Source organism: Lacerta agilis, chromosome 3 (genome assembly GCF_009819535.1).
Source record: "Lacerta agilis isolate rLacAgi1 chromosome 3, rLacAgi1.pri, whole genome shotgun sequence".
NCBI lineage: Eukaryota > Metazoa > Chordata > Lepidosauria > Squamata > Lacertidae > Lacerta > Lacerta agilis.
The window spans coordinates 22,942,076-22,958,146 of record NC_046314.1 but is presented as its reverse complement, the minus strand read 5'-3'; positions in this window follow the sequence as shown (position 1 = coordinate 22,958,146).

Here is a 16,071-nt window from a genome sequence, read left to right as displayed (position 1 = left end):
TGCTTGTTCTTGAGAGTGGTAAACAAGTGCATGTGAAAGTAAAAATAGTGTTAGTGAAAGCCAGTTCATGGAGTCAGTGATTATGTTTGCATTATTCAGCATTGTTACACTGCAGCTCAATCTCCGAGTGGTGCAGGATTCCTAGGGTTCCAGGCACACTTGCCCAGGCTCCGTGTTTCCCTTTGGGAATAAGGCACAGCGGAGACTGTGGTGTCTTTGATACAGTCAAATCACTTCTTATGTCCGCCTCCTCTTGCGTCCATTTTGCCCATGTCCACGGCAAACCCAGAAGTAACCGGCGGATTTGCCGCCGTTTGTGCATGCGCAGGAGTGGCAATCGCCGTTCACGCATACCCAGGAGCAGCGATCGGCGTTCGCACATGCACAGAAGTGGAGATCGCCGTTCGCACATGTGTAGAAGCGGACAATTGCCGCCCGCACCTCCACACAATGGTGCCTCTCCCAGCGACCTGTTTCAACATGTGGATGGACCTCCGGAATGGATTATGGTCGCAGGTAGAGATTCCACTGCATATGGTTTATTCACACATATATACAACCTGAGCCTATGATGGATGGGCTCACAACATTAATACCCCAAGAAGGTCTTGTTTCTCCCATAGCCACAGCTTTGGATTCAAGCTGAAATTGGTCTCTCTCTCTCTCTCTCTCTCTCTCTCTCTCTCTCTCTCTCTCTCTCTCCCTCCTGTAGTGCTTAAAAAAAAAAGGTCACATCACAGCAAACTCCACCCTCCCACTCTGATTTGGTCCTTCTAACGCTCTCAAAGCTGTAGGAAGGATCCCACCCGTAAGTCATCTGGCATTGAGCCCCCTCTCCTTTGCTCTCTTAATGGCCCATCACCCAGTCGATTACCAGAACACAGGAAACTAGCCTGGCTTCTATTTTAACACTTGCTGACTCCAGGATTTCAGGAAGCTAGTTTGGCTTATATTTTAACACTTGCTGGGTCCAGGGTTTAGAATGGGCCTGGCACCCACAAACTCATAACGGTATGTACTAGATGCTTTAAAATTAACATTCATTGGTTTCAGCAACAGGTTGACACACTATCTCATTAGAGAAGGAAATGTAGATTTATTGGTTAAAAGTAATATTGTGAGAATACAAAGGACAAAAGATTGAAAGGAATGTGGCGCAGTTGCTTGGTTACACGCTCGCAGCATTTTTAAGGCAGTATGATTAATTTCCTTTCATTATGTATCTGTCTTAAAATATAAACTCTGCACCTATGCCCTGTTTCCCACTGCTCTATTCTTCCTGGTTGCTTGACAGTCTGCTTCTGATCTCATCCACATTAATTAATCTTTTCTTCTTGCTTCATTTATAAGGCTGTCAGCCAAAGAAGACATGAAGGAAATGAGATCTTTGGTGACTTTTCTCGTTTCAAATTTAATCGAGTGATAGACTTAGTTGGGATGGAGATATACCAAAGCCGTCCAGCAGGGGATTGACAGGTTCCCTGTTTGTTTGGTTTTTGTCTTAGAAAGGCAGGAAAAGGTGGAGAAATACTGGAGGCTGCCATACACAGCTGGGTTGGGGTGGTTGTGGCTTGGGCAGCATGTCTGCCCTGCCATGCTAGTTAAGCCAACCTCCTACCAGCCACTGCCAATGGAGTGGCACAAGGATCACTCGCCAACCTCTCCCTTCTACCCACTCAATGTACAGGTGGGCAAAAGTATCACAAGTGAAATCCCTACCAGCAACAGCCACCAGAAGGGCCTGAAATGGCAGAGGAGGGGTGGGCTGCGTTAGCCCAGGATCCATTGAATGTCAAGGCATCTTCACTGCTGTCGAGTGACAGCATTGCACCTGATCTGGGACCATTGCACCTGATCTGGGACCAGTTGCTGCACCAGTAGATGTGTATGCACAGCAGCATCGTTGCTCTGTTCATCCCCTCTGGGTTGCGATCGCCCCCCAAATAAGTAAATAAATAACCAAAGCTATCGACACTACCTAGGCTTGTTCATCCCTTAATTGATTCTTGCAGGTGACACAGCCATCATACGCTAAACTACAGACAGAACTTTTGTGTAGTACATTGCTTCCACAAAACTTTTCCATACAGGGCATTTGGCGATGTCGCCATCTGAGCTTACATGGCTGCATCAATCAACCCTTTGGATACTCAAATTATTCCAGAGCAGGGTATGAGACTAACCTGGTGGTAACTCAATGGATCATTCTATTTCTGGCCCATGTCAGTTTTGCATGTGTCCGTTCTGCCTTGTTTACATCCCCAGTCTGCACATTCGGTTCTAAAAATGCAAGAATGCTCGCTGTGGCTTTTGTAAGCATTTTATCCCCAAAATATTGTGTGCATTTTAATACAAATTTTGGTCCTTTTTTGAGCCAAAGCCTTTATTACAAAACATGGAGAGGTGTGAAACCCAACAGATAAGGACATTCCATTTTGTATAGTAGTCAAGAGGGTGAATCAGAGGAGGTTGCTTAACAATGCAGACCAAATGAAATACTTAGGAAACCATCATCTTGCAGGGGGTTCTCTATAATGGTGGCTAGTTGCTGCTAAATTAATAATATTCCCAAGTACAGTTGACACCACTTGACAAAATCCATCACGTGTGCCTGTCCTCACTAACTCTGGCTCTATGCAGTGTAATCTCTTGTTGCATTTAATTAAGAGTGACTCATTAATTGTGCCCGCTGGCTAGATTCTAAGTGGGTGGGAGTAGATGAATGAATGAAGGGATGCTAGTCTGAACTAGCTGGTATGTTTGCCTGACCCTGCCTATCCTCCTTTATCCCCTTGTTGCGGCAGGTTAGGAGTAGTCAATTGAACCTCACAAGTGTCTGGCTTCAGAAAGCAAAAGCTGCATTTGAAAGTCTTCTTCAGACAATGGTATGTTGTCTGGTTACTACTGCCATGCCTCTTGCCCCAATTAAGTCTAACCTTTTGAAAGGAAAACAAACATAACAGGGTGTCTCAGTGTGAAAGGAGGAGGTTGTGGATGGAGCGGTACCCAGACAGTGTCTCGCACGGCTTTCAAAAGGTGCAATGTTTACAGTCAAATTGAATTCTGTGCATGGTTAAATTGTCTCGACCAAGTTTTCCCGTGATGTTGTTAGCTGGCAGAACTTGGCCACCAATGACCTTGGCATCTCAGAGCATTGTGCCCCCTTTTAAGGGCTTGGAAAGTCAACCATAGGGCAGATTGAAAAAGCTGTTACTGGTCGAAGCAAATGTAAAAGAGAGCAGAGGTTTCCCTGAGCAGGGCTCCTGGCTCCTTGTCTGCCCTCGCACTAGACTATATGAGAGATGAAAGCAGATGATGGGAAATTGCAGCTCCCTGGCTTTCTTTAAGGAGAAGGAGGTTGGCGTCTCCTTAGCCTTGGGGACTTTCTGTGTGCTGAACCACCAGCCAGGTGAGAGCACACATGTCTTTTCTCAACTTAGATTATTGGTCTTGAAAAATCTGGCAAATTGCTCTTCTATGAAAGTTTTCTCACGAGCTGGAGGTAGCAAGAGTCTTTTCCAATATGGCATGCTTTTATTTTATTTTATTTTATTTTATTTTATTTTATTTTATTTTATTTTATTTACAAATGAAGAAGCCTGTGGCTATATGGTCCCTCCTGCTTATTCCAAAGTGTGGATTTTCTGAAAATAGGTTTAAGCAGACATGTGCTCATTATATTTCTGTTGGACTACCAGTAATTGGGAAGCAAGGGAAATGATGGTGCCAACTCTTCATTCCTTCATTGTTTCCATTGTATGTCAATTCCTTAGTTTAAATAAATGCCCATTTGCATGGAAAACATTGTAAATGTTTGTTGACTCCTGCTGGATCTTACGTTGCATGTGATTTTAGTGCTTTGAGGGTTATTTTCTTTGTATCTAATTCCCCACCCCCTTTTGTTATAATTTACCCACACAGAGGGAGTATGCATGCACATTCAACCAGGGACATCACAAGTGTGTGTGTGTGTGTGTGTGTGTGTGTGCAGTCCGCCCTGAGTGTCATGCCTAGGGGGGTGACAAAATCCCCCCCCAGGCGGATCAGCTTGGCGGCACTCGCACCCCCAGCAGGCAGATTTTCGTGATTGGCGTGATCGCCGCCGTGAAAATCCACCCGCTGATTGCGCAAATACGGCCGATGATTAGCCTGGCACCCCCCCCCCAGCATTTCCCCAAAATGCAATGTGGGGGGTGACAAAAAAAACCACACTGGGTACCACCTGATCTTGCTATGCCTCTGCATTCAACTGCCTAATGGTGTCCACATCACCCAGGAAATTGCAGCCATCGAGATAAGAAAAGAAGAGTCGTTCTGTTGTCTGGAGAAGTCACTTCCTGGTTTTCATGGGGAAGCCGTTTTCAATGGAGCCCAGCGACAGAAGTGCGCAGCTGAATTGAATTTTGTGCCCAGGGTAACCTTCCCTGTGTCCCTCCCCCTCTACGCTATGCCACTGCTATCTAGTTAGCATGGCCAAATGCAAAAGAAGACAGGACTCCTACCTAACCTTGCTAAGAAAAGGGGAAATGCATCACCCAAAATGGTTGCAGATTTCAATAAAATTTACACCTACTAAATTTACACACATTATTCCTGTGTACTAAAAGTATGCATAGATGCATATTTACAAAAATTCCTGCACTGCAATGGGCTGGACTAGATGTACTTTGGGATCTCTTCCGACTCTACAATTCTGTGATTCTAATATATCGTACCGCAGTTGTCTTCTTCTTCTTCTTCTTCTTCTTCTTCTTCTTCTTTTTCTTCTTCTTCTTCTTCTCCTCACTCAGATTGTCTTCCATAAACATGATTTTAAGTGACTGTGGAGGCCAATTCTGGATCCACACGTCCTTCCACAGTGGGGACATTGCTTTCCAGGCGGGAGTTGATCACGGTGTGGATTTACCAAGCATGCCTTCCTCTTAGCACATTTCTCCCTTGCATCCTGAGTTCGAATGTCTTCAAAGCCCATGACACCTTTGGTAAAGGCTGTTCTCCAATTGGAGTGCTCGCAGGCAAGTGTTTCCCAGTTGTTGGTGTTTATACTACATTTTTAAAAATTTGCCTTGAGACAGTCTTTAAACCTCTTTTGTTGACCACAAGCATTACGCTTTCCATTTCTAAGTTCTGAATAGAGTAGTTGCTTTGGAAGACAATAATCAGGCTTCCGCACAACTTGACCAGTCCAACGAAGCTGATGTTGAAGAATCATTGCTTCAACACTGGTGATCTTTGCTCCTTCCAGTACACTGGTATTAGTTCACCTGTCTTCCTAAGTGATGTGTAAAAAATTTCAGAGACATTGTTGATGGAATCTATCGAGGAGTTGGAGATGGCATTTATAAGTGGTCTATGTCCAAGCATACAGTAAGGTTGGTAGTACAATAGCTTTGTAAACAAGCATTTTGGTTTCTCTGTGAATGTCCCGCTCCACAAACACTCTGCTCTTCAATTGTGTGCCTACTTAGACATAACATCATACCAACCTAATCAATGGCTGAGCAGAACAACAAACATCTACAAGTGAAGAAATCTTTTGTTGGACAACATCAGGGTCTCTTCTTTATGATTTGCCGTCTTTAAACTGGACAAAGGCCAGACAGCAGTTCCAAAATAGGATTATCCTCTGCTAAAGTGCACATGGAACTTGCAAAGCGCACACTTGGTACAAAATGTTTCGTTTACTCCTCATTGAACATGGTCTTATCAGAAACTAAACCTCGGTTATTTTAAAATGCCATAGGAGCCATAAACTGCGGAAGGGGAGTCAAACACCACATCTATATGAGGCCATTAAAATGTAATCTTCTGGTGGATTTATTGTTTTCACTGTTAGCGCATAAGGGAGTTTAACAGGCTTTGCAGCAAGCTCATCAACTTGTGACATGGTTGCTGTTGTAAGGGGAAAATGAACGGAGCACAACTTTGGCTTGGTACACTTGAAGTATTTGTGGCAGGGCTTGTCCGTGAGGTGTTCACAAGCACACAGGAGTCCACAGAGGCCTTTCCTGATGCCTACAGGGTCCCAAACACCAAAAATTAGGCTTGAACAAAGCGCTCTGTGCTAGCCAACAGAACAGATTTTTAAACTGATGCGAAAATAACGGAGAACTGGATGTAAAATTGGGGAAATGAGAAAGTGAGAGGAATGGCAAATGGACAGCTTCACCCATCCCTACTTAGGGTTCATTTATAAGGCATATGTGGTAGACAAGATGCCTCTTGGACCTGTCCACTCCTGCAGATTCTATCAAGGAAATTGAACCCTGGAGAAGTGCAACTCCAGTAACAGAAATGTATTTATTTTTTAAAAGAAAAACAGCAGAAATTGAGCAATGGCTGACCAGGGCCAGGCAATGAGGACAGCCGCAGTAAGATGTGCACCTCAGCGATGGCAATTGTCCGTGAAGAACTTTTGGCTCAAATTTGGAGGAGGAGGAGGAGGAGGAGAAGGGGTGGGAGGCAAAATATACATTACATCTTCACTGGCTCACCTTTTTTTCCCACCATCCCCTGTTTGGGGATGTTATAGTTCCTCCTGAGAGCGGGTAGCAGCCCCTCTGACCCAACCTCACAAGTCTCTTCACAACGATGTGATGTCATCATGTAGCAGTGTTCAGAGGAGAATTGTGAGGGGGGGGGAAAGATGGTGCTGACCGATCTTAAACTTTCACACAACCCCCCCCCCCATGAACTGCCATAATGCATCTTCCCACTCCTCCCAAATTTCATACACACACTGTGAATAAGGTTAGTAAATCTGAGGTGACGTTTCAGCTCCGCCCTAGTACTGTGCTTCAGGCATTCAGGGAACATGCATAGCCTTTCTCTTCCCTTTCACGCAGTCTCACAGAATGTGTAAGGTAAAGGTAAAGGGACCCCTGACCATTAGGTCCAGTCGCGGACGACTCTGGCAGAGCTGACAAGCTTCCTTTTTTTGCATTGGGAAACGGCCATAGCTGTCAACTTTCCCTTTTTTTGCAATGGGAAATGGTGCTGGAATAAGGGAATTTCCCGCAAAAAAGGGAAAGCTGACAGCTATGCTCTGGGGTTGCGGTGCTCATCTTGCTTTACTGGCCGAGGGAGCCAGCGTACAAATTCCGGGTCATGTGGCCAGCATGACTAAGCCGCTTCTGGTGAACCAGAGCAGCACACGGAAATGCTGTTTACCTTCCTGCCAGAACGGTACCTATTTATCTACTTGCACTGTGTGCTTTCGAACTGCTAGGTTGGCAGGAGCTGGGACCGAATAACGGGAGCTCACCCCGTCGCGGAGATTCGAACCACCAACCTTCTGATCGGCAAGCCCTAGGCTCTGTGGTTTAACCCACAGCGCCCCCCCCCGCAGAATGTGTACATGTGAACAACTGAAAGAAGGATCTAGTTTTCTATGTGCAGGGTTTTTATTTATTTTGAAGGAATATTCTACCTGCAGCCTGACATGGTTTACTGCCATATCTCGCTGCTATTAGAACAGAGCCCTGGCCTTGCAATATTTTATGTGCTGTTTTTCAACATCTGAATGCATTTTCAACATTTGAATGTATTGCTTTTGTACGTTGCCTAAGGCGAATAAGTCTGACAGTATGGAAATAAAAGAAACCAATATATTGTGAATTTCTAACTGCACTCTTAAAAGCACCAAATATATTTATGCTGGCACGCAAGAGAAAATAGGGCTGAAGGCAAATGCATATATTTCAAGGAAAGATGGTTACTGTTGTATAACATTTGATTCTTCTGCTGATATTCGAAACTTTCCGCGCCTGTACACATTTTATTTCAGAGCAGGAGCTGACGTCAACTGCTTGTTTTGCTTTCTAGTTGTGTGTTTTGTTTCCGTTCTTGTGCATTGACTACTTGAGATGGAGATGACAAAGGTAAATTGAATGGACCTGAAGTGTCGTGGTGAAAGGAATTTGCCCTTTGACCTCTGTCTCCCTGCCTGCTGTCAGAAATTAATACTTCTAAATGTCTCCCATCAGGTCCTCTTTGAGGAAGCAGGAGAGTGAAAAGTAATTGCCCGACTCCTATTTCTTCCATTACATCTCTACCTAGGGGGTATTCAGAGTGCTGCCCTGGGAATTTTACATTGCTTGTCTTTGTTCAAATGAAAGACGCATATTAGTTCTGCACATCATTGAACGTGCCCTATTCATATCAGGCTTTTCCCCCCAGCTTAAGAGTTATAGCTCTGCATGGAAACAGCTTCCACTGAAGTCAGGAGAGCCCTGCCATGCAAGGGACAGAAAAAATGTATAGCTGTTTTTAGAGCAGAAATAAAACCCTAGGAAGCCCTTCTATTATTTATCTCTCCCTGCTTGCCAGGGATCTTTGATCATCCCACAAACATACCACTCATTTGCTAGCACCATCATTAGCTGGAGGTGTGTTGAGACAGTCAAGTGAAAGAACACAGAAAGAGATTCCATGTAAGGGTCTTTCAAATGTCACCCTAGCAGTGGGACATCCACAATCGCAGGGGCAGATTCCACATGGCTAGGATGACCAAACCACACTTACCAAAAAAAAAAATCAATGAATCCGGGGACACTTTAATTAAATGCAGCTGCTGGGTGACCTTGGGCTAGTCACACTTCTCTGAAAAAGAAGATTGCTAGCCACTCTCCTTAGGAAGAAGAAGAAGAAGAGGAGGAGGAGGAGGAGGAGGAGGAGGAGGAGGAGGAGTTTGGATTTGATATCCCGCTTTTCACTACCCGAAGGAGTCTCAAAGCGGCTAACATTCTCATTTCCCTTCCTCCCCCACAACAAACACTCTGTGACGTGAGTGGGGCTGAGAGACTTCAAAGAAGTGTGACTAGCCCAAGGTCACCCAGCAGCTGCATGTGGAGGAGCGGAGATGCGAACCCGGTTCACCAGATTACTAGTCTACCGCTCTTAACCACTACACCACACTGGCTCTAGGGTAGTGATAAAGCGGGATATCAAATCCAAACTCTTCTTCTTCTTCTGAATTAATTACTACACGTTTGGGACATTGATGCTGTAGCGATGGAGGTGATAGAAGGGCAGCCGCCGCCTTGACCTCAACCGCCACGTTTTCCCTTCCTCCAATGCTTCTATCTCCTTTCTCCATGAGCCTGGGCAGCCCCTGAGTTTTTGGTTCTTTGGTGGTGGTGGTGGGGAAGCGGTGCGCGGTGGGTCAGGCATGGAAGGCGGAGAAGGAGGGCTGAGAGCGGCGGCAGTGGCGAGGCTCGGGCAGCGCAATACCTCCCTTTCCATCGGAGCAGCCCCTATCCCATTCCTACTTGCGTGCAAGCGGGAGGGGGTGGGGATCCCTCAGCTGGGAAGCGAGGCTTCACACTGCCTTTCAGAGGGAAGGTGGAGGCAGCCCAGAAACTGCATCTTAGAGCCCCTGCACCACCATCATATGGGCTGCCAACTGCTCCAGGCTGCAGAGACTGCTGCTGCTGCATTTCCCGGGGACATTAGATAAAATCCGGGAACATTCCGGGGATGGAATTTGTCTGGGGACTTATTCGCAAATCCGGGGACTGTACCTGGGAAACGGGGATGTCTGGTAACCCTAGTGTAGGGCCCTCCTGACCATGGCATCAGCTCCTTGTGGCATCATACTCCAGTATAAGAGCGAGCTGCTCTTATACTGGGCAACCCAGTTAGATAGGCGGTGTATTATTTTTATTATTGAATAGGATGTCCCTATTTTCATCGGAGAAATGTTTGAGGGTATGTACTAGTGGTTGCTCATCATGAGAACATAGGATCCTGCCTTTATGGAGTCAAACCATTGGTCTCTATTTAGCGCAGTGCAGTTTACACTAACTGGCAGCAGCTCTTTAGGGTTTCAGGCAGGAGTCCATACCTGGTGATGTCAGGGGTCGAACCTGGCACCTTATGCACCCAAAATATAGGCTCTGCCACCGAGCTGTAGCCCTTCCCACATCTCAGCCCTGCCTCTGTTGTTAATAGCTTTCTCTATGACTGCCAAGAGTCAAGCAATTTCACTTGGGATCTCTTCTATGTTCTCCTTAAGTTGGGCAAAGGTTATCACTGGAGAGATGTATCTGTACACTGAAAACTCCACTGAGCCTGTTGTTCCCTTTATCTGCGAGTCAAAGTTTCTGTCTGTTCTTCTTTTTTCTTTCCCCACCGCCATATAGCACAACAAAGCACACAATCATCTACAGAGATAAGAAAGCAACAATTGAGCATTTGAGAAGCTGCATTTGGGCCACAATGAGGGGGCAAAGACCACAGCATGCTTATCCTGCATCAGCCGCTCTGGTTGCCAAACTGATCTCCAGGCACAATTTAAAGCATTGGTAATTACCTTTAAAGCCCTAAGCGGCTTGGTTCAATGATACCTGAAGGACTGCCTCCTTCCTTGTCACCCTGCTTTCTGCCCCTGGTAGAAAAGCCATCGCATCCCACCTAGAAGAAATAGGGCAACACATTGAAGGATGGCCTTCTCTGTGCAGCACCCAAAATGCAGAACGACTTGCTTTGTGAAGTTAGGCTGCTCGCCCCCCAATCGCCCTTTACAGTTTTCCACCAGCTAGTGAAGACTTTTCTATTCTGTCTGGCTTTTGCCTTTGCCAGTCAGATAATATGTGCTTTTTTTTCTGGAGGTACTCCTTTGAATTTGAAGCTTTACTTATTTTCTAAAGTCTGTCATGGCTCCTCTCTGGTAGCCATGTTTCCCTGCTTCCAGCCTCTGGTAGAAAGACTGTGTTCTTAAAACAGACGTGAGGCAAGGGATTTTCTTCCAAAAAAATGAGCAATTCAGTTTGATTCTGCGTGCTTCTCAAATAAATAATATTAATTAGTGGATTTTCCTCTGCTTGTTTCCCCTCATTTCCACCACTCAGCATACAGAGAGAACTGTGTATACACATATAAAAAAGCTGTAAAAATGCTTTTAAAATGTTTTGAAAAACACATTGAATTTTGCATAGCTCCGTGTCACCATCTAGTGTCATATTTGTATATTGCACTTTACAATATTGCAGCTGTATAGCTGAGTCCTGTGGTGAAAGGGGTTGTGAATGTAGGCCTTTCCTAAAATGCCTCAGTAACTTATGTCAAATGTGGAAATGGCATTCAAAAATCAGCCACTCGTCATCAGGGCAACCGAGGGTATGGAAACACACAATGTGGGCCAAATTAGATGAGAAGCAGGAGACAGGAATCAGCTTTCTGATACTGGTGTCTGTCTGTTGTTCTTAAAATGCAGCCATGAATGCTACAAAGTTGTTTGGAGGGGGTGTAGAAAGGGTGCTCAATCCAGTTTCCATAAAAATAAATAAATCAGAATTCTAGCCATTAAGAGTAGGAAGATATGCTTGGAAGTATAGGGATAAAAATCTAATTAGTCAGAAGGCTGAATAAGGATTCCTCTGAGTGGGTTGAGGCTGTCATGTCTTGTCAAGCTCCAGGCCTCTTCCCGTGATTAGGGAAAGCAGAATGAAATATACAAAAGGGTATAAATTATGCAAAATAAATTAAATATGTAAACAAGACCAATCTTTGTAAGCATGCAGATTCGGTTGCACTGAATGTGAATTCCCTGGGTGCATAATTTTAACATTGTGCATTCTTTTTTGAAAGTGGGGAATACCAAGTAGAAATAGTCAACAGGTTTCCCCCCCCCTTTCTTCTGCTACTGTGTGTCTGTTTGTGTGTGTGAAATCTCAATAGTAACGCATAGCAAAGTCACTGTCTTTCAGCCTAACCTACCTCCCAAGGTTGTTGTGAGGAGGGGGAGAATTATATAGGTCCCCTTGAGCTCTTTGAGGGAAAAGTGAAATATACATGTAATACAATAATGAAGTAATAAAATGCTTGGCCAGCCACCCTCAGGTTTGTTTGAAACCACAACACAAGCTGTATTTTAAGAATTTTACTTCCCTCACAAACCAGTATCCTGCAACTGGAGCGGCTAATTGTAACATGTTCATTGCTTAGAAACAAATTGTAAGTGGGAACTTGCTTTGCTGGGTTCCCTCCTATGGCGTAAAATGCATTTTTGCAAGAGTTTTATAAACATAAAAAGGCAACATACAGCATGGCCTCAAAAGATACACAAAGCTATTTTTCATTATTTTGCTTTTTTTTACATGTTGCATTTCAAAGTTCGAAGATTAAACACATAGCCGTGGTTTAGAAAGCGTAAACATATAGTTTTCCGCTTGACAACATAATATTTCTAAGTGGTTTCTCTCTCCCTCCCTCCCTTTTTCTGTTTTCGTGGACTCAGACCTGTGCAATGCCTGTTGGTTGTTTTCCAGCAAGCACTGCATGAATTATTCAGGGCAACCCTAGTTTAAAATGTGTGTTCAACATCTTCGGTGTTCCTTTAATTTGGTTAAGTGATAGAGTGAATTAACCTGACTGACATATTTTTAAATAAAAACATATCCTTAACCTACAGCAAAGTTTTCTCCTTTTTTCCGCTCTGATCTCGTTCCAAACCGCATCCCCTGAAGGATTAATGCTACAGAAACTTGTCACTTCAGTTGGATCTGAGAGATATGTTGAGTACGTTATTATCTCAGTAGGTCAACCAAGAAAATCTGCTCTCTCTCTCTCTCTCTCTCTTTGCATATTGATGGAATTTCCTTTGAATCAATTGACTTGCATAAGCTGGAGGGAAAAAATGGATTAGGGAAATGATCCACAATGTCTTATTTTCTTACAGTATGGCCAGCTGCATTTCCTCAGGATACATCAAGAAAAGAGGGGGAACAAAAATAAAATGGAGCTGATCTGTTCTATGATGAGTGGCCACCACAACATGAAGCATGAGGCATTTGTTTTGAATATCTTTGTACTGTATTTCCAGGGCGGGAGATGAAGAAAAGGTGGCAATGTGACCGAGTGCAATGTTAGGCTCATCACCTCTTGGAGTAACTTAACAGCTAAAAGACTGGTTCTGTGCATGTCTGCTCAGAAGTCAACTGACATGCGGTTGTGTACAGCCGCATCATGCTGAACCCAGAGGTGACGATAACAGTGGCAAAAACAGCCCTTAAAAGAGCCCAGAAAGGCCAAAAAAGGTGCAAAAACAGCATCTAGCAATCCCAGGAGCCCTTGCACTGACTCTTGAGCCCTGTGGAGATCTGGGAGTTTGAGCAAGAAGCTATGGAGGGAGTAATTGTGGTGGAGTTTGGCAGAGTTTGGCCACTGGTAAGTGCTGCTGGTTGTTGTTTTTTCATAGAGGTTTTCAAGGGTTCGCAGAGGTTTAGAAGACGCTTGCAGGCCAGTGTGTTGTAGTGGTTAAGAGCGGTAGACTCGTAATCTGGGGAACCAGGTTCGCGCCTCCTCTCCTCCACATGCAGCTGCTGGGTGACCTTGGGCTAGTCACACTTCTTTGAAATCTCTCAGCCCCACTCACCTCACAGAGTGTTTGTTGTAGGGGAGGAAGGGAAAGGAGAATGTTAGCCGCTTTGAGACTCCTTCAGGTAGTGATAAAGTGGGATATCAAATCCAAACTCCTCCTCCTCCTCCACTTCTTCTTCTTCTTCCAATGGTGTTTCAAATATACGCAATTCAAATATACACACAATTCAGATATACGTGTGGTGCCTTGGAAGTAACCCTCGCATCAATGGGGAGTTGCACATGTAAGACAAGTTGATGTCCGTCAGATCAATATGGGCTACAAAATATGAGATCCTGGGTTTTGACAGGGGAAAGTTAGCTTTTAATCTCTACCCAGCCATGAAGCTCGCTTCCTTGACCTTGGACAAGTCAACATCCCTCTTTTTTAGGCTGTCTGTTGCTACAGTATTTGAATAAATGAGAGGCAGTTGCAAAAGTGCTTTGTGCATTGTGATGGTCCTCTGTAGGCACATTCTTAGGCTCCTAGTCTCCAGAATGCACATTTGTTATATGTTTTTATTGTTGCACTCTTTTTAAAAAACAAAACAGGACGCATAAATGCTTCTTGTCTGTTAAATGTATTTCAAGCTCCATACATTAAAAAAAAAACCTCTAGTTTTACATTGCTTTTTCACCAACTACTAACATTAAAATAAACTTAAATCATTTTTTTATTTTGGGAGAAAATATCTCTCCCCTTCATGATGGCAAGATTCTCACTTAAAATGCTCCTTGTTTATACAGCCAGAGTGCAGTGCAAGGTCTCCCATCAGGAGGTGAATTATTCTGGAAGTTCATTATCAAATGGGACAGTATTTTGCTGCTGTGACAGCTGCCAGCTGTTCTCAGTGGGTGTGCGCACCTCTGCCATCTGCTCCCCTTATAAATGTATGAACAGCCCTGAGTGTGCCAGAATCCCACCTGGAAAGAATTAAGCGGATGACTGTAGGATATCGGGTCTACTAGTTCTCATCGGACCGTAATCTGCACAGCCACTGTTACGAAAGGGCACTTTCAGTGCAATCCTGCGCAAGCGTATCTGTGGCATAGAAAGATGGGATAGAAACAAGATCTTAGAATAAAAGGAAACAATGTTTGCTCTGAAGGAAGTCCCGCTGTATTGGGCTTGCTCCCAAGTAAGTGTGCCTAGGATTGTGCTCCTAGTCTATCACAGACGCTAATAAAGGATGGGTGGGAAGAGTGCAGAACTACCACTACTACTACTACTACTACTACTACTAATAATAATAATAATATTTATGCCCCACCTATCCGGCTGGGTTTCCCCAGCCACTCTGGGCGGCTTACGACATATCTAAAAATATAATAAAAACATTAAGCATTAAAAACCTCCCAATACTGGGCTGCCTTCAAATGTCTTCTAAAAGTTGTGTCATTCTTTATCTCCTTGAAAATTGAAGGGAGGGCATTTCACAGGGCAGGCGCCACTACTGAGAAGGCCCTCTGCCTGATTCCCTGTAACTTCACTTCTCACAGTGAGGGAACCAGCAGAAGACCCTAGGAGGAGGACCTCAGCGTCCAGGCTAAGTGATGGGGGGTGAAGATGCTCCTTCAGGTATACTGAAGGGGTGGAAGAAAAGTGCAATGGAAAAATCTCACCTTCCTCAGGGGAAGTGTCGGTGAATCATTGCAATATACTTGCATTTCACTCGGTTTGCAACATTCAAGTGAAAAGCACCCATTAAAATCTAGCAGCTAAACGTGGCACCATTTTCATCAGGTAGCCGTGTTCTAGCAATGTTTTACCATGGCAAATGTTTTGGCAGATGTGTATATTGCTAGTGGTTGATATGTTAGAATGATATGTTAGAGCCAGCATGGTGTAGCGGTTAAGAGCAGTGAACTCATAATCTGGTGAACCGGGTTCGCGTCCCCACTCCTCCATATGCAGCTGGATGGGAAAGGAGAATGCAGCTGGATGGGAAAGGATGGGAAAGGAGAATGTTAGCCGCTTTGAGACTCCTTCGGGTAGTGATAAAGCGGGATATCAAATCCAAACCCTTCTTCTACTTCTCACGCCACCCTTTTTACAGCCTTGTGGTAGATCTATCTGCCTTCACAACCCTTTCTAAATAACGACAGCAAGGAAACATGACAGAGACCGACCCAGAGCCACAAAGTCTTGGTAATAATGTTCTGAAGTTCTCACATTTCACTTGCGGTTTGCCACATGATATGTGTGGACATCTGGCATGAAGGATCTGCTTGTCTTGTTTCAGTGCAAGACCAACACACCACAAATGTGTGAAAGTGAAGCAAGGCAGGTGGGACTTGCAGCCTTGGTATGCTGCTGTGTCTCAAAGTCAAAACAATATGCCAAGCTGATAATTCCCATGCTGCATTCACAAATAAAGGAGAGGAGAGGTCACTTAAGCTCCTGCGAGATGATAAGCAAATGCATGCTAACATTCCTGCCATGCTCCAAGGTCTAGTTAATTCCGCACCACTGTGGTGACGGATGCAAATGTTTGCTAGCCTTTTTTTTTTTTGTATTTGTACTGCTTTTCCGTTGCACTGCCATGAGCACTCAAGGAGCAACCTGAGAAGGACTTGTTCTGTCTATTTCATCATGTAAGGGCTTTGTTGGATGAGTATTCCATCAGCCTCAAGCACGAACAGCCACACCACAATACTTTTAGCCCCAGCAGAGTGTTTTCAGCCAATTGCTCTCTGTGTGATAATGTGTGC